This window comes from Leucoraja erinacea, chromosome 7 (genome assembly GCF_028641065.1).
Source record: "Leucoraja erinacea ecotype New England chromosome 7, Leri_hhj_1, whole genome shotgun sequence".
NCBI lineage: Eukaryota > Metazoa > Chordata > Chondrichthyes > Rajiformes > Rajidae > Leucoraja > Leucoraja erinaceus.
This window is the reverse complement of record NC_073383.1, coordinates 69389981-69413137: the sequence shown is the minus strand read 5'-3', so window position 1 is coordinate 69413137 and position 23157 is coordinate 69389981. Positions and strand designations below refer to the sequence as shown.

The 23157-nt window shown below is 44.8% G+C and overlaps 1 long non-coding RNA gene across 1 annotated transcript in view; it reads right to left on the bottom strand.

Annotated features, from left to right (window-relative positions):
• Positions 1 to 3366: 3366 nt before the first annotated feature.
• The window catches only part of LOC129699093 (uncharacterized), a 48935-nt gene continuing 29144 nt past the window's right edge, over positions 3367 to 23157 (bottom strand). Inside the window, exons 2-3 of the long non-coding RNA XR_008723780.1 lie at positions 12187 to 12237; positions 3367 to 4087 (exon numbers count right to left, since the gene is read on the bottom strand). This is a non-coding gene — a long non-coding RNA (uncharacterized LOC129699093). The remainder of the gene's footprint in view (positions 4088 to 12186; positions 12238 to 23157) is intronic.

Sequence of the window (23157 nt, the reverse complement as noted above, 5' to 3'; positions counted from 1 at the left end):
CTCCCTAGATGCTGCATGTCCCGCTGTGTTCTTCCAGCACTTTGTGTTTTGCCCCTAATTACATAGAAACATAAAAACATACAAAATAGGTGCAGGAGTAGGCCATTTGGTGCTTCAAGCCTGCACCGCCATTCAAAATGATCATGGCTGATCATCCAACTCAGTATCCTGTACCAGCCTTCTCTCCATACCCCCTGATCCCTTTAACCACAAGGGCCACATCTAACTCCCTCTTAAATATAGCCAATGAACTGGCCTCAACTACCTTCTGTAGCAGAGAATTCCACAAATTCACCACTCTCTGTGTAAAAAACGTTTTTCTCATCTCTGTCCTAAAAGACTTCCCACTTATCCTTAAACTGTGACCCTTGTTCCGGACTTCCCCAAGATCGGGAATAATCTGCCTGCATCTAGCCTGTCCAACCCCTTAAGAATTCTGTAATGTTGCTTTGTCTTTGTTGCTTTGTCTTTGTTTTTGCCTGCTACCACCATGTGCCCTTTCATCTGGCATAAGCAGTTTAATTTTGTTTAGTTTAGTTTAGTTTATTGTCACGTGCAGCAAATATGAGGCCGTTTGTGCATAGAATATAGAACATACGTAGCCAAGTACAGCACAGGAACAGGCATTTTGACCCATGGTGTCTGTGGCTAACCTGATGCCAAGCTAAACTAATCTCATCTGCCTGCACGTGATGCAAATCCCAAGATATCCATGTGCCTAGCTGAAGACCGCCGATGAAACATCGCGGAGCTGAGGGTCTGCGGAGCGGCCACCTGCGGGCGGCGGCGCCGAACTTTTCATCGGGAGCCGGGGATCTCTCGCCGAGATCACCAGTTGTGGAGCTCCATCCGGCGCTGCCTTGTTGGCTTCGGAAGCCGCGGTCTCCGGTAAGGGAGGCGCCCGTTCCAGGGTTCCCATGCCGCTGAGAGGATTCTCCCGACGCCGGAGCACCATCACCCGGCGAGAACGGCCTGGAACATCGGGCCTCCGTAAAGGCAACTGTGGAGGCCTCAATAGGCCCGACTATGGGTGGACATGGGATGGGGACTGGACATTGTGCCTTCCCTCATAATGGGAACCATTGCGGGGGGATGTTTGTATGTTTAAATTTCTTTATTACTGTTTGGTCTGTATTCTTTCTTTATGTGCTGCATTGGCAAGAAGCATTTCACTACACCTACTGTAGGTGTATGTGACTAACAAAATTAACTTTGAACCTTTGAACCTATCTAAAATAGACAACAAATGTTGTGGTAACTCAGTGGGTCAGGCAGCATTTCTGGAGGAAAGGAGTAGGTGTCTTGGTTGAGACCCCTCTTCAGACTGAGTCAGAGGAGAAGGAAATTAAAGGTATGCCTACCTAAAAGCCTCTTAAGCACCACCATAATATCTGCCTCCACCTCCATCATTCCATGCATGCACCGACCACTGTGTAAAAAAACTTGCCCCCCACATATCATTTGAACTTTTCCCCTTTCACCTTAATGCTCTGCCCTCTAGTCTTTGACATGTCATATTTGTAGTGCTGATTGAATCATTTAATCATTTAAACCACACATGAACTGCTCTCTTGCAGTGCAATCTGCAAGCTCCGCAAACTTACATTGGCAAGATGTCCAGTGCTACAATGCAATTCTTCACATACTTTGGTTGCATCTGCTGTATATGTAGCTCCCTGTTATCTTAAATGGCTGTGGGTTACAATACAGCCCAGTTTCTGGATTATCTCTGCAAAGCAAATAGCTATAACTTTTTATGGAACGGCTAAATTTGGATGTGATAATCTCTGCATCTGATTTATTTGAGCAAGCCAAATCTGTTGGGCCGTTTCGGGGCAGCTCGGTGGCACAGTGGTATTGTTTATCCAACATTTCGTATGTCGTTGTGTACTTATACTGCCTGCCTTGCTTTAGTTTCATTTTACAATCAGTAACTACCTCTTTAAGACCAAATGCGGCTGTTTCACTCAAACATTACCTCTCACTAAGTTAGTTTGCTGCTGTTCATTGTTTGGAATCTCCAACACTCAAGGTTTTTCTGTTAAAAAACAAAGCCCCAAGTGCTGGAGTAACTCAGCGGGCCAGGCAGCATGTCCTCCACAGATGCTACCTGAACCGCTGAGGTACTCCAGCACTTTGTGCAGAAAAATAGAAAATAGGTGCAGGAGTATGCCATACAGCCTTTCGAGCCAACACCGCCATTCAATATGATCAGTGTTTAAGAAGGAACTTTCAGACCGAAGATAGACACAAAAAGCTGGAGTAACTCAGCAGGATAGGCGGCATCTCTGGAGAGAAGGAATGGATGATGTTTCGGATCGAGACCCTCATGGCTAAACATGCAAAATCAGTACCTTGTTCCTGCATTCTCCCCATATCCCTTGATTCCGTTAGCCCTAAGAGCTACAGTATATCTGCCTCTCCCTTGAATATATCCAGTGAATCGGCCTCCGCTGCCTTCTGTGGCAGAAAATTGCACAGATTCACAACTCTCTGGCTGTAAAGGGTTTTCCGCATCTCAGTCGTTAAATGGCCTACACCTTATTCTTAAACTGTGACCCTGGTACTGGACTCCCCCAACATCGGGATCAATTTTTTTGCATTTAGCACGTCCAATCCCTAATGGGCCTGTCCCACTTAGGTGATTTTTAGGTGACTGCAGGTGACTAGGCTGTTCCCACATATTCGCTGGGGTGTCGCCTGTATGTTGTCGCCAGGTTAAGGTGGGTTGTCGCTGGTGCTGACTTTGTTTTTTTTGGTTGTTAAAGTAATGATTCTACTTCAAATTTTATGTCGAAGGGGGGTCCAGTGGCCAGTTTTTCGGCGACCTGCTGCAACTATGACAGTCACCGACAGTCGCCTAAAAATAGCCTAAGTGGGACAGGCCCGTTAAGAATTGTACACATTTCTATAAGATACCCTCTCATCCTTCTAAATTCCAGTGAATACAAGCCCAGTCGATCCATTCTTTCATCGTATGTCAGTCCAGCCATCCCGGAAATTAACCTGGTGAACCTACGCTGCACTCCCTCAATAGCAAGAATATCCTTCCTTTTTTCTTTGGCAAACCAGCATCTGCAGTTCCTTGTGCCTGGGCCTCTCTGTTGCTCGTGCTTTGTGATTGCAACACATTCTTGCATTCTTGCAGCTCAAATTAGGAAATATCCTTTGAAGGTGACAACGGCAAATTGTTTTTCATGACTTGTCCACAGATGGCTTTCCTGCCAGTAATTAAGATGATCCTCAGCACCTATTGCACATATTTGAAGGCAGGCCTTGGGCCTTACAGGGAGAGCGCTGGTAAGTTCTAATTATTAATATAGCCAGAAGACATCAAGAGGTTCAGAGTAGGGTGTGTACGTTATTACATACCAACAACATTTATTAACAACTAAAAAATCACATATCATGATGATGTCATCATATTCCATAGTTACATCAATTATTTACATAACTATGTACAAATGCAAGGCAGAATGGCGAAAAACTACCCCGACATGGTCTTGTTATAAATTCTGAATGCAGAACCAACAGTGTTGGAATAGTGGAACAGTGTAGGAATAGTGTGGGAATAGTGCTACAGAATAGTGCAGATACGATACGATACGATGGCACTTTACTGTCAGACCAAGGTTTGAAATTTGTTTTTGCACATACAGCCATACATTAAAATAAAGAACACAACACACAATAGAGTCCAACATAAAACATCCCCATACAGCAGAATCCAAAGGTTTCCCACTGTGAGGGGCTTCCGGAGACCTCCGCAGTTGCCGCTGCGGGCGGCCTGCCGCTCAGGCCCACTCGCTGGGATGATGGAACTCCGACGTAGGAACGGGAGGCCTACCTCAGCGGCTTGGACCTCCGAAGCGGCCGCTACCCACCGGAGTCCGCGGCTCCCGAAGTCCCCAGGCCGCGCCGGGCAGAGATTCACGCTGACGGCCCTCGGCATAGGGCCCCAGGGACTCCGCGGTGTTGTTCATCGCCGCCCGCGCTGGGAGCTCTGCGAATCACAGCTTCGCGATGTTGGTTTAAACCGAAGATGGACACAAAAACCTGGAGTAACTCAGCGGGTCAGGCAGCATCTCTGGAGAAAAGGAATAGGTGACATTTTGGGTTTGAGGTTTGGGTTTGGGTCTATCTGCACAACCAACAGGACTGCTCGGAACGGCATTTCAATGCTTCAAAGGCATCATGTACCAGAGAAATGCAAATTCAACTTTACAGTCAGTAACCGCGCATTGTAGAAACACAAAGTGCTGGACGGACTCAGCAGAACTTTGTGTTTTACTCAAGATTCCAGCTTCTTTCTTGTGTATCTGGCTGTTATTTGTACTCTGTTATTTCACTCTCCAGTTTTTTTTCCTCTATAGTTTTAAGTGGGACTTGAGGCGGCTGCAGTTCCATATTGACATCTTTTACGACCAAAGATTTAAATTCCTCCTTCAATTCCTCGGCTCTCTTGACAAGATGATGCGTTCCCACATAAAATTACACTTACTGGCTCAGGTCTCCCCAGCTTCATCATTGTCAGCTCTAAACAAACACTAAAAGGGGGAGGAGGGGAAATAGATTTTTCAACCAGATTTTAATTACAGCTATTCATTACAATTCACTCTCTGGCTAACTACTGCCAGAGATGGCAAATTACTGGGGAATATTTTCAATCTACCAAGGCACAGTGATGCCTCTTTTGATGAGTGGCTGCTGTTGAAATGCAAAGGCCTTTCTTACCTATTGACCTCAATTGACCATTGTTACTTACTGCAGTGTGTGGTCCTGTCCATGGTTATTCTCCTTGTGGGTACAGTGAAGACTAGCTGCAGCAGTCATTTCCAAGTCAACAAGGGAAGACATATGGCACAATGGGCTAAGTGTTCGGCTGGCGACCGGAAGGTAGCCGGTTCAAATCCCGCTTGGAGTGCATATTGTCGTTGTGTCCTTGGGGCAGGACACTTCACCCACCTTTGCCTGTGTGTAAAATGTAATGTAATTATGTGAAGCACTTTGGGGTCAATGCAAGTTGACTAAAAATGTGCCATATTATAACAACGTTCATGGGTGTCCACTGTCAAATGCACAACCGCGGCATGGTGACTCAGCGGTAGAGTTGCTGCCTCACAGTGCCAGAGGCCCAGCTTCGATCCTGACTACAGGTGTTGTCGTTACAGAGTTTGTACGTTCTCCCCGTGTTACCCCGTGTGTTTTTTCCGGGTGCTCCGGTTTCATCCCACACTCCAAAGATGTACAGATTAATCGGCTTCAGTAAATTTGTAAATTGTCCCCAGTGTGTGGACTAGTGCTAGTGCACGGGTGATTGCTAGTCCGCATGGACTCGGTGGGCCGAAGGGCCTGTTTCCGCGCTGTATCTCTAAGGCAAAATTAAAGTAAACTAAACTGCTGTTAACACAATTGCCCGCATTTCTTTTTTGAAGTATTGTTATTTTAGTGCGGTTTTCATAGTCAAAAGTTTTTTACAAATTTGATATTAAAAGTGCCAAATGACATTTTTGGAAACAATCACCCCACTTATACAGTTTATAATCCACAGAGCAATGGGCAAAAAATTCCCATTCACTTAACCCAAGCTGGTTTTGACAGATCAAACTAAATCTAGAACATGGAGCATTGGAACATAGGACAGTCCCACACAAGAACAAGCTCTTCGGCCCACAATGTCCATGCTGAACATAATGCCAAGACCAACTCATACCTGCCTTCATATAATTCATATCCTTCCGTTCCATAAGACTGTAAAAGCCATAACAAATAGGAGCAGAATTAGGCCATTCAGTCCATCGAATCTGCTCTGCCGTTCAATCATGGCTGGTCTATTTTTCCCTCTTAACTCCATTCTCCATAACCTGTGATGCCCTTATTAATCAAGAACCTGTTCATCTCTGCTTTAAAATACCCATTGACTTGGCCTCCACCGCTGTCTGTGGCAATGAATTCCACAATTTCACGACCCTCTGGCTAAAGAAATTCCTCCTCATCTCCATTCTAAAGATACATCCTTTAACTCTGAGGCTGTACCCTCTGGTCCTTGACTCTCGCTGGAAACATCCTCTCCATATTCACTCTATCATTATTTGGTGCATATCCATATACCTATCCAAAGGTTCCTTTAATTCCACTATCATATTGTATTGTATTGTATTGTATTCAAATTTATTGTCATTGTCTCAATTTGAGACAACAAAATGAATTTCCCTTACCATTATCATTCCCGTATCATTAAAAAAATCACAAAAAAATATATAATAATAAATAAATAATAAAACATTAAAAATAAAATTGAAATTGAATTAAAAAAAAGCACAAACACAGAAAGTCCACGACACAACATAACATAAATGGCACCAAGGTGAGGATGGCACCATAGTCCAGCCAGCCTCCCCTCCGTGTTCATCCGTGGTCGGGGCCCTCCGAGCACCCGCAGTCGCCGCCCCGGTTGGCCCGATTTTCAGGCCCTCACGCCGGGCTGGTGGAACGCCGACGCCGATCCCCGACGGTGAGCATCCTCCTCCTCAGCGGCCCGGACCTCCGAATCAGCCGCCTCCCACCTGCTTCCACCACCAACAATCACCACCACCACCACCACCAATCCTCAGGGATCCGCTCCTTCGGCCGCTTACACCAGGTGTCTGAGTGCACTTGGTCTAGTCTCCTTTAAACTTTGCCCCTTTCACCTTAAAGCTATGCCTTCTAGTATTTGATATTTCCATCCTGGGGAAAAAAGGTTGTAACTGTCTACCCTATCTATCTATGCCGGCGAAGGCTTTGCCCATGGCAGTCGATAGCAGCCTGGGTCCCTCTTGACAGAAGTCCTCAAGTACTTGTAGATTGTCCCCTTGTTTTGATAAGGCCCGTGAGGTGCTTGTGGCCGTAGCAAGAATACAAAGAAAAGGGAACTTGGGCAGCAGCAGCAGCAGCAGTGTGCACGCATGCATTTCTGAAACACCTTGGGCATGCAGTAATTAACAACTGTAAAAGCATCTCTCAGCCAGCACTCGCAGGGTGGCCCAGTTAGTAGCTGCTTTTCACAAATACAGTGCATGCCTTTGAAATTCCTCAATGCAGATTTACAACTCAGCAGCTGATATACCTCAATGCTATCATTTTAATTAACTCTGTTGTTAATGTGACCTGCACCTAGGTTCATTTTCTTTTACTGATTTGATTCCTGTTTTGAATATAAAGAGAATTTACGGCCACTCACAATTTGTGAGACTGTACAAACTTGGGAAATGAGAGAAAACGCTTCACTGTTACACTATTCACATGATGCCCTTTGTTGGCGGATGTAGCATTATTTATGACTGACAAGATCGGTCATTGGCATCGAATTTGAGGTAATTACTTTTGCTCCGTACTCCACTTGCTTCTCATTCAACTAAAAGGGATCTCGGGATTTTTTTTTTCTCTCTGCCCACTTTCAGTGAATTTCATGGCAGGGAATGAAAGGGCTGGAAATTCCTGGCACTTTAATGCGTCGCTGTGTGAGGCCCAGGCCAGTTTTATGTGTGTGCCCCCTTCCCTCCCCTCCTTCCCCCGCCCCCCTTCAACTTTGGCAATGAAATTTTAACACGTCAGAGGCCCAAGGTAGGAGCGTGACAGAATGTTTATGGAAGGACAGGTCCTCCTTTTGTTCACTACACCATTGGGAAGCTGGTGGAGGAAGTCATATAGGCCACATTGCAGAACTTGGGGGTGGATGGGGATGGAGATGGGGCTTGGAGATAGGTCTTAGAAGGTGGTAGAAGGATCCGGACAGGAGATGGGGAATGGAGTTGTCAGAGATTCATTCATCAGGTTGTTGGTCTTCTGGAGATGGTAGTTCAAGGAAGCTCATGTGGTCACCTGGGTGTGGGATTGAAAGTGAAATCAGGCTGGTGCTTAGGAAAGGTGAGGATGGAAGAAGGTCAAGTATGATGAAGGACAGGAATGACCACCAACGAGCGTATCGGCCAAAGAAGATAGACATGCACGCATTGAAGGTCCACATAGAAACATAGAAAATAGGTGCAGGAGTTGGCCATTCGGCCCTTCGAGCCTGCACCGCCATTCAAGATGATCATGGCTGATCATCCAACTCAGTATCCTCTACCTGCCTTCTCTCCATACCCCCTGATCCCTTTAGCCACAAGGGCCACATCTAACTCCCTCTTAAATATAACCAATGAACTGGCCTCAACTATCTTCTGTGGCAGAGAATTCCAGAGATTCACTACTCTCTGTGTGAAAAATGTTTTTCTCATCTCGCTCCTAAAAGATTTCCCCCTTATCCTTAAACTGTGACCCCTTGTTCTGGACCTCCCCAACATCGGGAATAATCTTCCTGCTTCTAGCCTGTCCAACCCCTTAAGAATTATGTAAGTTTCTATAAGATCCCCCCTCAATCTTCTAAGTTTTAGCGAGTACAAGCCGAGTCTATCCCGTCTTTCTTCATAACAGGCATCACTTACTGGGGGGAGAAAATGTCTTAAAAAAGAGGAAAATTCTTGACTTTACTGTAGACTTTAGACTTTAGAGATATGGCATGGAAACAGGCCTTTCAGCGCACCAATTCTGCGCCGACCAGCGATCACCCCGTGCACCAGCACTATCCCACGCACTAGGGACAATTAAAAAAATTGCCAAAGCCAATTAACATACAAATCTGCATGTGTTTGGAATGTGTGAGGAAACCGGAGCACCAGGAGTAAACCCACGTGGTCAACGTACTAACTCCGTACAGCCAGCACCAATAGTCAGGATCGAACCCTGGTCTCTGGCACTGTAAGGAAGCAACTCTACTACTGCACCACTGTGCCACCCCATTGAGGAAGTACTTAGACTCATATTCATAGAGTGATACAGTGTGGAAACAGGCCCTGCGGCCCAACTTGCCCACACCGACCAACACGTCCCATCTACACTGGTCCCACCTGCCTGCGTTTGGCCCATATCCCATCTGTCCTATCCATGTACCTGTCTAAATATTTCTTAAACGTTGCAATAGAACCGGCCTCAACCACCTTCTCCGGCAGCTCGTTCCATACACCCGCCACCCTTTGTGAGAAAATGTTACCCCTCAGGTTCCTATTAAATCCTCCCCCCCCCACTTAAACCTCTACCCTCTGGTTCTCGATTCTGAGCCTTACTTCTGAACAAAGCTGTGGCTAAAGCAAAGGCTGGTGCCTTGGATGAATGAGGATCATTCTCCTCCATCCATTGGGAATGGAGATTGCCAGGCATCTCCTCTCCTGCCATTGCCACCAAATTGTGGACCATGTGAGATATCTTGGCACCAGAAGGTGTAACAGATGGTGACTCATGGGACACAACTGTTTAGGACCTGTGGCAGGAGAACAAGATGGAATCGGTGCCAACGTTCCTCAGGGACCTACCTGGTGTTGAGGAAGAGTATCCTTGCTTCCCATTAATGATGATATTTCAGATGAATTAATTCCCGGTAAAACACTTTTCCCATGTCTTGAAAGGCCCGTGAATGTTTCTTTATTATTGCTAGAATTTATTTTTCATTTTATTATTATTATTATTCACTGCTGGGCCTCCAACATAGCATTGGGTAGGTTTGCCAGGCTCAGTAATTATCAGGCATTGCAATATAAAAGTTGCGATGCTGCCTGCAAAGGATGCCTGAAAAAGAGCTTTAACATTTTGCTTTTACTGTCACCCAGTGGCATCTCCCCTGACCTACAACTGGAGACAAATCCAGTCAGAACTCTGTGACACTCAACTTCCTAAACAGTGATTAAAACTGAAATCAGCAGCTATTCACCAAGTAGTCCAAACATTGGGATTAGAGATTACATTCTCCAGGAGTCTCCATGAAATTAAAAGAAACATTCTGATTGTTAAGGGCTTGGACACACTAGAGGCAGGAAACATGTTCCCGATGTTGGGGGAGACCAGAACCAGGGGCCACAGTTTACGAATAAGGAGTAAGCCATTTAGAACGGAGACGAGGAAACACTTTTTCTCACAGAGAGTGGTGAGTCTGTGGAATTCTCTGCCTCGGAAGGCGGTGGAGGCAGGTTCTCTGGATGCTTTCAAGAGGGAGCTAGTAGGGATCATAAAAATAGTGGTCGGGATATGGGGAGAAGGCAGGAATGGGTTACTGATTGGGGATGATCAGCCATGATCACATTGAATGGCGGTGCTGGCTCGAAGGGCCAAATGGCCTGCTCCTGCACCTATTGTCTATTGATACCTCATAACTAGCGAGCAAGGGTAGGTAGTTGGGTGTAGTTGAGGAAGGAACTGCAACTGCTGGTTTACACTGAAGATAGACACAAAATGCTAGAGTAACTCAGCGGGACATGCAGCATCTCTGGATAGATGGAATACGTGACTTTTCGGGTCGAGACCCTTCTTCAGACTGAGAGTCAGGTGAGAGGCAGAGGTTCAGCTGCACCTCCTCAAACCTCACCTTCTGTATCTGCTGTTCAGGTGTGGACTCCTATATATCGACAAGACCAAGCGCAAACTCGGCAATCATTTTGTGGAACACCTCCGCTCAGTCCGCCTAAACCTACCTGATCTCCCGGTTGCTAAACACTTTTACCGCCCCCTTCCAATTCCCACACTGACATTTCTGTCCTGGGCCTCCTCCACTGGCATAGTGAGGCCCAGCACAAATTGGAGGAACAGCACCTCATATTTCACTTGGGCAGCTTTTACCACAGCGTTATGAATATTGACTTCTCTAACTTCAAGTAACCTTTGCTTTCCCTCACTCTCCATCCCTCCCCGTTCCTAGTTCTCCGACCAGTCTGACTGTCCACCTGATTAAATGTTATCTCTGAATACTTCGTTGTCACCTTCTTCTAGCTAACAACGATCTATTCTACATTTTCCTTGATCTACATCCCATTTGATGTTTTGTTTTCACACCTTACACTTTATCTCTGTTGCTCCCTCTTTTGCAGATGACACAAAGCTGGGTGGCAGTGTGAACTGTGAGGAGGATGCTAAGAGAATGCAGGTTGGACAGGTTGGGTGAGTGGGCAGTTGCATGGCAGATGCAATTTTATGTGGATAAATATGAGGTTATCCACTTTGATAGCAGAAACAGGAAAGAAGATTATTATCTAAATGGTGTCGTTGGAAAAAGGGGAAGTACAACGGGATCTGGGGGTCCTTGTTCATTAGTCAATGAAAGTAAGTATGCAGGTACAGCAGGCAGTGAAGAAAGAGAATGGTATGTTGACCTTCATAACAAGACGAGTTGAGTATAGGAGCAAAGAGATTTTTCTGCAGTTGTACAGGGCCCTAGTGAGACCACACTTGGAGTATTGTGTGCAGTTTTGGTCTCCAAATTTGAGGAAGGACATTCTTGCTATTGAGGGAGTGCAGCCTAGGCTTATTCCCGGGATGGCAGGACTGTCATATGCTGAGAGAATGGAGTGGTTGGGCTTGTATACTCTGGAATTTAGAAGGATGAGAGGAAGATCTTATAAGATTATTAAGGGTTTGGACACGCTAGAGGCAGGAAACATGTTCCCGATATTGGGGAAGTCCACAACCAGGGGCCAAAGTTTAAGAATAAGGGGTAAGCCATTATGATCGGTGATGAGGAAACACTTTTTCACACGGAGAGTTGTGAGTCTGTGGAATTCTCCACTTCACCCTTCGTCCCTTTAATGACTTCCGCTTTCCGAGCCCCCACGCCCTCATCTTTACTGTGGACGTTCAGTCTGAAGATGGGTCTCGACCCGAAACGTCACCTATTCCTTTTCTCCAGAGATGCTGCCTGACCCGCTGAGTTACTCCAGCATTTTGTGTCTATCTTGATAGTTCTTTAATTGAAGTGCAGCGGTGGCAGGGGCTGGAGGCAGCAATGCTCGGCTAGTTCACTGAAGGGCAGGTGAAATGCTGAGAAGGATCCAAAAATTGGGTTTTATTGTGTGCGAGGAGTACAAATGCCACCAGTCTCTATTGGGTTACAACCAGGCTACTTACACTTGGACATGGACTTGAAACCACATCATGTCAGCACAAAAGGAAAGAATGTAAGACATTGTATCAGTAATAAGTAGGGCAGGATAGACTTGCAGGTTGGTATGTGACCTTTCCTGCTATGCCATACAGGTGTCACAACTCCCCCCCCCCCCCCCCCCTCCCCCTTCATTCTTCACTACCCCTCCCCACTCCATTACTACCTTTACCCAAACATACCGAGCCAGACGATAGGAGTGTGAGCGATTCTTATTCCAACTCCGTGACCATCTGTAAGTTAAAGCAAAGATAGAGAAACATAATTTTGTTTTAAAACCCTCAAAGGAATTTGTGCTGTTGCAAATATTCCTTGATCTGTAACTTTAATAAAGAGCGTGCCCTTTATTCCGAATTTGGAAATTACATTTGGAATGTTTTTTCATGTAGGGCTTGTTCAAGATGCTTTTGTCTCATGTTAGTGATTGTAGCCACACAATAATATCGTCGGTCCCAGGCTGTCTATGTAGGCTGTTAGCGTAGCTTTATTCTTGTTTCATTCCGTCGGGCCTCATTCAACAAACCCAACTATTTCTACTTTCATTTTGTTTTATTTTTGTGACTTTTCGAAGTGCTCGAGGGCAATTGTGCGGCCCGCTTCAAATTTCTCCTGTGTCTTCTACCTGCTAGCCCTTTCAGGGCTGCAAAGAGCTAATTGAATCACCTACACCCTAAATTCCAACATATCCAGCCTTAGTTTCCCTCATCTCATTTTGTAATTTAACCCTTGGAATCCAGGTTTCACGCTTGTAAACACATCCTGCACAAACTTCAAGACCAATATATCCCTCCTAAGGTGTGGTACACTGAGCTGCTCATAATACACCAGGTGCGGTTGCCTGAGGATTCTGTGTGGCTGTAACATAACTTCTATCTTCTTGTAATTCAGTCCTTTGAATATAACCCTAGATTTCATTAGGCTTTTTTAATTACTTTCTTCATTTCTCCAGGGCATTGTAATGCCTTTATTTATAAAAGTCAAATCTAACCTCTTTGAGGTGAAATTCAAGGACATAACATTGGCCCATGTTGAAATCCCCTTGCCACTTCTCCAACTATTTATTCTACGACAGAAGGGGCAGTAGTTGTACAGTTTGATAGCCACAGGGAAGAAGGATCGCCAATCTGTTGCTGAAGGTACTCCTCAGGTTGACCAGCGTGTCATGGAAGGGGTGAGCTGTATTGCAGAGATGCAAATAATGCAGATATGTCTGAGGTCCCAAACCAGGGCAGGACCTTCACGGTGAATAACCATATAACCATATAACCATATAACAATTACAGCACGGAAACAGGCCATCTCGGCCCTACAAGTCCGTGCCGAACAAATTTTTTTTTCCCCTTAGTCCCACCTGCATGCACTCATACCATAGCCCTCCATTCCCTTCTCATCCACATGCCCATCCAATTTATTTTTAAATGATACCAATGAACCTGCCTCCACCACTTCCACTGGAATCTCATTCCACACCGCTACCACTCTCTGAGTAAAGAAGTTCCCCTCATATTACCCCTAAACTTCTGTCCCTTAATTCTGAAGTCATGTCCTCTTGTTTGAATCTTCCCTATTCTCAAAGGGAAAAGCTTGTCCACATCAACTCTGTCTATCCCTCTCATCATTTTAAAGACCTCTATCAAGTCCCCCCTTAACCTTCTGCGCTCCAGAGAATAAAGACCTAACTTATTCAACCTATCTCTGTAACTTAGTTGTTGAAACCCAGGCAACATTCTAGTAAATCTCCTCCGTACTCTCTCTATTTTGTTGACATCCTTCCTATAATTGGGCGACCAAAATTGGGCGACCAGAATAACAGGGCTCGGGGGAGGGTTGTGTAGAGCATAGGCAATAGACAATAGACAATAGGTGCAGGAGTAGGCCATTCGGCCCTTCGAGCCAGCACCGCCATTTAATGGGATCATGGCTGATCATCCCCAATCAGTACCCCGTTCCTGCCTTCTCCCCATATCCTCTGACACCGCTATTTTTAAGAGCCCTATCTAGCTCTCTCTTGAAAGCATCCAGAGAACCTGCCTCCACCGCCCTCTGAGGCAGAGACTTCCACAGACTCACCACTCTCTGTGAGAAAAAGTGTTTCCTCGTCATAGGGATAGCGCACAGTGCAGATTCATAGTTCTGATCTATCTCTCCCTCCTAACCCCATTCTCCTGCCTTCTCCCCGAGAACCAGGAAAGATGTTGGTAAGCTTCAGCTTGAAGATGCTTCTTCAGAACTGGGAAGGAGAGAAACGAAGCTGGTGATGCCACAGCAAGGGTTGGGTAGGGTGTGCCAGTGTGAACAGGAGAACAAGCAGTAGACAAGGTCATCTGCCCAATGAGTGAATGGGAGCAGTTAGGGAGTGACATCATGGACAAAATAATGTAGGAGTCATGAAGACATGCTCAACAGGTCAGACTGGGCATGTGCACCACTACCAGCATGAGAAAAACAAACACAAATTGAGCCAATACATTTGTACCGGCAAGTTACTCCAGCATTTTGTGTCTATCTTTGATTTAAACCAGCATCTGCAGTTCTTTCCTACACACATCCGTACTAGACTAGGCTAGGTGAGGCCGCAATTTGGGCTCTTTGGTGCGTGCTTGCAAAGTCGTCACCAAATCTGAATTTGTTTTCATCAGTGCAGTGGAGATCTCATTGTGAACACCAACCCCATGGTATCATTAGGAGGACTCTCAGGCAGTGTATCGGCATCCAGCAGAAAGTGTCTGAAAGGTGGACAGGGGATAATGACAAAGCACAGGGGTGAGTGTGAGATTACTGCAGCAATGGCATTCGTTTGAATGTTCCTTTCTTCCCAGCAGGGCTGGAATGTGGTTAGTACTCTGCATTTATTCAGGGACATGCGTGATACAAATATGGTGACCAACCCAGGCGACTATTTGCGTGCTAGCCACAGAAGCAGATCCCCAATCACCTATTACAATTGCTCCACACTTTTAAATCTCTACTCCTGCAACAACATTATTTACTTTCCCTTTATCATGTATCTCGTACACTGTGAATGGCTCGATTGTAATCAGGCATTGCATTTCCACTGGCTGGTTAGCACGCAACAAAACCTTTTCAACGTACCTCGGTACACGTGACAATGAACTAAACTGAACTCAAGAAGATTCAAGAAAGTTTATTGTCACATGTCCCAATGAAATTCTTGCTTTGCTTCAGCACAACAGAATATAATAGGCATGAATACAGAACAGATCAGTGTGTCCATATACCATTATATACTGTAAATATATACACACATGAATAAATAAAAACAGATAAAGTGCAAATAAACAGATAATGGGCTATAAATGTTCAGAGCTTTGTTTGAGTTGAGTTTAATAGCCTGATGGCTGGGAGGAAGTAACTATTCCTGAACCTGGACGTTGCAGTCTTCAGGCTCCTGGACCATCTACCTGAAGGTGGCAGGGAGATGAGTGTGTGGCCAGGATGGTGTGGGTCCTTGATGATGCTGCCAGCCTTTTTGAGGCAGCGAGTGCGATAAATCCCCTCGATGGAAGGGAGGTCAGAGCCGATGATGGACTGGGCAGTATTTACTACTTTTTGTAGTCCTGTATCTGCTCAGTAACTGAACTGATACAGACTTTCAAAGTCAAAGAGAAAATCATGACTTCATTGCAGACATAGGGGTTGCACAAAAAGGATCAAGGCCTTTGTGCCCACAAAGTGGTAGTGAATCAAATACCCTTTGCATCATTCCTTCTTTTTCCTGCTCCCATCAGGCTAAGATACAGAAGCTTGAAAACAAGCAGCACCAGACTCAAGAACAGCTTCTTCCCCTCTGTTATCAGGTTCTGAATGGTCTTTCCATAAGCTAGGGTACTGTCCCATTCACCTATATCCCATTGCAAATATTGGACTTTGTCTATGGATCTGTCTTACAATAGACAATAGACAATAGGTGCAGGAGTAGGCCAGCACCGCCATTCAATGTGATCATGGCTGATCATCCCCAATCAGTACCCCGTTCCTGCCTTCTCCCCATATCTCTTGACTCCACTACTCCGCTATTTTTAAGAGACAATGATGTATTACAATGCTGAACACGATATTCTGCATTCTGTATCTACCACTTTGCTTTACCGATTGGACTTGAGTTTGACGATTATATGTATGCATCGTATAATCTGATCGGATTGCATAGCATGCAAAACAAAGCTTTTCACTGTACCTCAGTATGCATGACAATAATAAACCGGACTCCAGATCTCCAGATCTCCAGGTTCTACTATTATTACATTAAGGCCCATGTCTTTGGGATGCAGGAGATAACCAGGGCACCTGGGAGAAACCCAAGTGTCAGACAAGAATATGTTTATGGACAGCACCGAAGGTCAGGATTGAACCCTAGTTGCTGGGACAGCTCTGTAACGTGTCGCCTGTTCAAATAATGCAGGCGTTCATACAGCCAGCAATCTCCACCTCAGTTCACCCTGTGGAAGCAGTGCAGTGGAAGAGTTCATGTTGCTATCACCTGCCCCATTACAGCCCCTTGTCATGAATGATACATTATCTGAGGTGTTGTGGAAGGAGCAGAAAGTGGTGCAGTGGAAGTAACAACACTGGGGCTCAGGGTACAATCCCTACAAAAGTCACAGCAGGTACTTGCTGCTTGGTGGAAGTTTATAAAATTCATAAATGCATAGACAGGGTCGAGAATCAAAACCTTTTTCTCGCAAAATGGAAATGTCAAAGACTAGAGGGCATAGGCCAGAGGAACAAAGCTGTAAATGAGATGTGAGGGGTAGGTTTTGCTTTTACACAGAGAGTGGTGGGTGCCTGCAAAGTCCCATGCACGGAGTGGAGGTGGGGGCAGATATGGTAGTAGCATTTAAGCGTTTGCATTGGCAGATGGATATGCAGAGAATGGAGAGATATGGATCACATAGGCAGAGAACATTGAACATAGAACAGTCCAGGACAAGACTGGCCCTTCAGCCCACAATGTCTGTGCCGAACATGATGCCAAGACCAACTCTTTGTAAGTGTAACACTTGAATTCTGTGCACTGCATCCTTCCTCTATTCACGCTTCCTGATGTACTCATGTGTGGTATGATCTGTCAGGAGAGCACACAAAACAATGCCTTGCACTGTATTTCAATAACATGACAATAATAAATCAACACCAACCCAATCCAGTCCAATAAATGGTCTTGTCCATTGGCCTATATCAATATTAAAATCCTAAGCACAGCAGCATGGATGTATTATGTTTATTATTATGAATATATTATATTATTATCATTTATTATAGAATAGGGCGGCACGGTGGTGCAGCGGTAGAGTTGCTGCCTTACAGCGTTTGCAGCGCTGGAGACCCGGGTTCGATCCCCTTGGGATCTACGGGTGTCTGTATGGAGTTTGTAAGTTCTCCCCGTGACCTGCGTGGATTTTCTCTGAGATCTTCGGTTTCCTCCCACACTCCAAAGACGTACAGGTTTGTAGGTTAATTGGCTTGGTATATGTGTAAATTGTCTCTCGTGTGTGTAGGACAGTGCTAATGTGTTGGGATCGCTGGTCGGCGCAGACTCGGTGGGCTGAAGGGCCCTGTTTCCGTGCTGTATCTCTAAACTTAACTAAAGATAAACTCAATCATAGAGACGTGTGGAATGTGTAAAAAACTCACCAGATCCACACTGATCATCAACCACCCATTGATACTAATGCCCCTGTCCCACTTAGGAAAGCTGAACGGAAACCTCTGGAGACTTTGCGCCAGTTTTTGTCAGTACCTGCTTCCACTACCTGCAACCTCCGGCAACCATCTGCAACCTCCGGGAACCGCATGGAAACCTTGGGTGGGGCGCAAAGTCTCCAGAGGTTTCCGTTCAGGTTTCCTAAGTGGGAAAGTCTACATTAATACCATTTTTTTCCCCACTATGCCAGCAGAGGGGATAGTGAGGCAAGTATTCTCCCCCACTGAAGATGTACTCAGATGAGCACTTGAATTGTCGAGATTTAGGAGTCTGAGAAGCAAGTTTCGGTAAATGGATGAGTTTTGATGGGCTTTGATGGCCAGCATGGACACGTTGAAGGGCCTATTTCTGTACTGGATGGCGGTATGAGCATGAGCAATAACATTTGTTTATTTATAAAGATGCACATCAGTAAAACTTGCCTGTGGCTTTGCAGGGAGCAAAGGAAGACATAGGCAACATCCATTTCACTAATGGCCTGGGCTTTGCTTTTGCCATTCATGTTACATCCAGCAGCCCATAGTTTATTATTGCATTGTGTGGCCCTGATTAGTGTTCTGCTGGCAAGTGTTTGAATTTGGTGCCCTCTGCAGGGAAATCTGTGAACAGATCAAGCACAATTTTAGAGTAATGGAGTCATAGGGCACAGAATAGGGCCCTTTGTTCCAACTAGTCCATGTTGACCAAGGTGCTTATCTGAGCTGTTTCTTAGCCTTCTGCACTCTAGGGGAAAGAAGTCCCAGCTTAACCAGCTTCTATTTATAGCTCAGCAGAACAGTGGTGCTATGGTAGAGTTGCTGCCTCAGACTGAGCACCAGAGATTCGGATTCAGTCCTGACTGTGGGTGCTGTCTGTACGGTGTTTGTACATTCTCCCCGTGACCTGCGTGGGTTTTCTGTGGCTGCTCCAGTTTCCACCCACGCTCCAAAGACACACAGGATTGTTGGCTAATTGGCTTGGTAAAATTGTAAAATTGGCCCCAGTGTGTGTAGGATAGTGTTGGTGTGCGTGAATCTCTGGTCGGTGCTGGCTCGGTGGGCTGAAGGGCCTGTTTCCACGCTGTATCTCTGAACTAAACGAAACTTTCAGTTCCAGCAACAGCCTTGTGATATTTTTTCTGCATCCCTTCCAGCTCGATGACATCCTTCCTGTATCTGGGCGACCAGAACTACGCACAAAATACTCCAAGAATACTTCAGCCCCACTCTTCTGATCTTTGGGCAGGGATCTTCTGGTTAGTTTGCTGCTGGCATTCAATCCATTCGTGGGTCATGGCACCAGACAGCTGAGAGCTTCACCCGATCAAACCTCTTGTCCCTCTTCCAGGTTTACATCCACGCCAGGGTTCACAAGTTCATACGTTCTAGGAGCAGAATAACATCATTCGGCCCATCAAGTCTACTCCATCATTCACTCTTGGCTGATCTATCTTTCCCTCTCAAACCCATTGTCCTGCTTTCTCCCCATAACCCCATGACACCCGTACTAATCAAGAATTTGTCAATCTCCACCTTAAAAGTATCCATTGACTTGGCAATGAATTCCACAGCTTCACCACCCTCTGACTAAATTCTGTGGAATTCTCTGCCTCAGAGGGCGGTGGAGGTTGGTTGGTTGGATACTTTCAAGAGAGAGCTTGATAGGGCTCTTAAAGATAGCGGAGTCAGGGGATATGGAGAGAAGGCAGGAACGGGGTACCGATTGTGGATGATCAGCCATGTTCACATTGAATGGTTCGAAGGGCCGAATGGCCTGCTCCTGCACCTATTTTCATTTTTTTCCTTTTTTATAATTTTATTTATTAGTAGTGTACATTACAATAATATAAGTCAAAAATAACATAATACATTTCTTGTACCACTTCATAAGCTGTAAAAAAAAAGTAAAGAAAGTGAGATAGGATAGTGAGTGTGTGAAAGTGCTAAAAAAAAGACCCTTAGACACAGAGAAATGGAAAAAAAAGTTAAGAAGTAAGCCGTAGAAAAGGAAAAAGAGAAAAAAAAACAGAAGATATGTTAAAAAAAAAAGAGCTAAAAGGGATATACCAACCTGCATATCCTGCACCTATTTTCTATTGTCGAAAGGAAATTCCTCCCCATCTCCTTTCTAAAGGTATGTTCGTTTATTCTGAGGCTACGGCCGCTTCCACTAATAAAAATCCTCTCTACGTTCACTCCATGCAGGTCCATCCTAGATGTTCCTGAGAGAGAATATGCTGTGGCCACAAACACTTTGGCTGGCTTCTGGGTCTATTGGGCATCACAAAGGGTTGAGTGCATTTAGAATAAGAATGATTACATTTTGCGTTGATACTTGCTTGTATGTAGATTTTCTTTTAGATTTGCGTTTCCTTACAATAGTGTGTACTCGTTGCCTTTTGAACCTGTAATAAACTTAATTTTGTGAATTAAATGTGAGAACGAGAGCCATAGTCATACAGCATGGAAACAGGCCCTTCAGTCCAACTTGTCCATGCCGACCAACTAAGCTTGCCCCATTTGCCTGAAATTGGCCCATATCCCTCTAAAGACTGAAGACTGCAACAACCAGGTTCAGGAATAGCTACTTCCCCACAGCCATCAGGCTATTAAACCTGGCTCGGACAAAACTTTGATTATTAATAACCAATTATCTGTTATTTGTACTTTATCATTTTATTTATTCGTGTGTGCATATATTTATATTATGGTATATGGACACATTGATCTGTTTTGTAGTAAATGCCTACTGTGTTCTGTGTGCTGAAGCAGAGCAAGAATTCCATTGTCCTATCACTTGAACTTGAACTTGAACTAAACATTTCCTATTCATGTACCTGTCAAAATGTCTTCATTTTTCAACAGTCTTGATATGCAGAGAATAGAGGGGTATGGATCACATACAGGCAGAGGAGATTAGTTTACTGTAAATCATGATCGGCATGGACATGTTGGGCTGAAGGGTCTGCTCCTGCCCTGTGCAGTTCTATGTCTTTGACTCTTCTTCTGTTGATGTTTTTATTTTTTTTAGAAAACTTTAATAATCCTTGATTTTTTAATAACTTTTATATTAGGTATTATGTGTTCTTGAATGGCAGACATGTTCAGAAACATTAAAATAAGGTGACAATTTTGCCAAAACAGGGGGGGATCTCTCCTGGTCCACACACATATAAGACAATTCTATCACCGGGAGCCCTCCTTTTATCCACATCCTCACCACTCATCTCAAGGAACATTTTCCAGTAGAAAAAAAGTTAAATTGCAGAGAATGGAGAATGCGGGAGATGAAGCAATGGGTGACGTTTCGGGTCGAGTCCCTTCTTCAGACTTGTTCAGACTTCTCGACCCGTAACATCACCCATTCCTTCTCTCCGGAGATGCTGCCTGTCCCGCTGAGTTACTCCAGCTTTTTTTGTGTCTATCTTTGGTTTAAACCAGCATCTGCGGTTCCTTCCTACACATGTGGGAGATGGATACAGGCTGTGCGGCCCACTCAGAAGAATGCAGGCCAAAATGATGATCCAGAATGGCAGTGAAACAACCTCTCCAGTAACTATAAATATTGGCAAAGGTCTTTCCAGCAACCTTAAAGTTCAAAAAGCCACGTTTTTTATGAATGTTATTGATGTACAGATCACTCTCACAGCTCCCTACTGCCCTCTAGTGCAGGATTTGAAAATAACCAACCTTGAACCATTTAATTTATGGACTGTAGTTTAAGAACATGTAATAATAATAATACACTTTATAGTCATTGTAAATACATACAACAAAATTTCAGGTGCACTGCCCGAGCGGAGCTCCAACGTATCAGATAAATAATAACGACAATGGAAGCAGCAAAAACGGCAAGTGAAACTTCTTAAAATTCCATTTGTTTACTTGGCCATATATACATACCAAAGTGAAATTATTTTTTATTAAAATGAAGATGTCTAATGGTATCTTGAGGAAAAATCTGTAAATGTTTACTCTTCAAGTGAAATCTCCACGGCTACCATTTTAGCATGGTCATTATCCAAGCATTTTAAATCTTTCACCTCTCACCCGAAATCTGTCTCGACTCAAAATGTCATCGAACCCACCCATTCCTTCCAGCTAATCTCATTTTTTTTAAATCAATGTCCTGGAGTTTTAGACCACCCTATCTGGGTGAATATGTCCATCCACCTTATCCATGCCCCTCATGAATTAATTTTTTTTAAGGTCCCTGCTTAGCCTTCCTTGCTTCAGAAAAATAGTCCCAAACTGTCCTGGAGTTTTCAGACGGTACAGGAGCCAGGTCATCTAGGGATGAGGATAGCTTCTACCATACAATCACACTTGAACTCGGAGTCCCGCCGATAGCTCCTCCCTCCGAATTGTTTAATTTTTTTTTTTTTATTATTCTGTATCTTCCCTGCTTATTTTTTTTATTTCTTTATGTACAACTACTACGGACTGACGCAAAACTGTTGTACTCATACTTGTATTTGTGCGATGACATTAAAGTTGAATTGAATTGAATTGAATAAGCATAATCAAGGACTAGTCTCACCCCAGTCACTCCCTCTTCTCACCTCCCCTATCAGGTATAGAAGTGTGAAAACGTACACCTCCAGATTCAGGGAGTTTCTTGCCAGCTGTTATCTGGCAACTGAGCCACCCTAGCAATAACTAGAGAGCGGTCCTGAACTACTATCTACCTCATTGGAGACCTTCAGACTATCTTTAATTAGACTTTACTGGACTAAACGTTATTCCCTTTATCATGTTTCGGTACACTGTACAACCTACCAGATCCTTCGACCTCCTGCCAACCCACCTACAGCTCGCGAATTCTCGCTACTCTCCATGGAGGCTTCATTCTAGTCGCCGATAATTGTTCAACATAAAAATTGACAGCGACCATAATGAGGCCGCGACTAGTTCCCAGAATGCGGGAACTCCTCACGACCATGAAGGCGACTCCCCGGCAACCGCCCACGATCATGTGGCGACCATATGAGACCACACCTGGAGTATTGCGTACAGTTTTGGTCTCCAAATCTGAGGAAGGTCATTATTGCCATAGAGGGAGTGCAGAGAAGGTTCACCAGACTGATTCCTGGAATGTCAGGACTGTCTTATGAAGAAAGACTGGATAGACTTGGTTTATACTCTCTAGAATTTAGGAGATTGAGAGGGAATCTTATAGAAACTTACAAAATTCTTAAGGGATTGGACAGGCTAGATGCAGGAAGATTGTTCCCGATGTTGGGGAAGTCCACGACAAGGGGTCACAGCTTAAGGATAACGGGGAAATCCTTTAAAACCGAGATGAGAAGAACTTTTTTCACACAGAGAGTGGTGAATCTCTGGAACTCTCTGCCACAGAGGGTAGTCCGAGGCCAGTTCATTGGCTATATTTAAGAGGGAGTTAGATGTGGCCCTTGTGGCTAAGGGGATCAGAGGGTATGGAGAGAAGG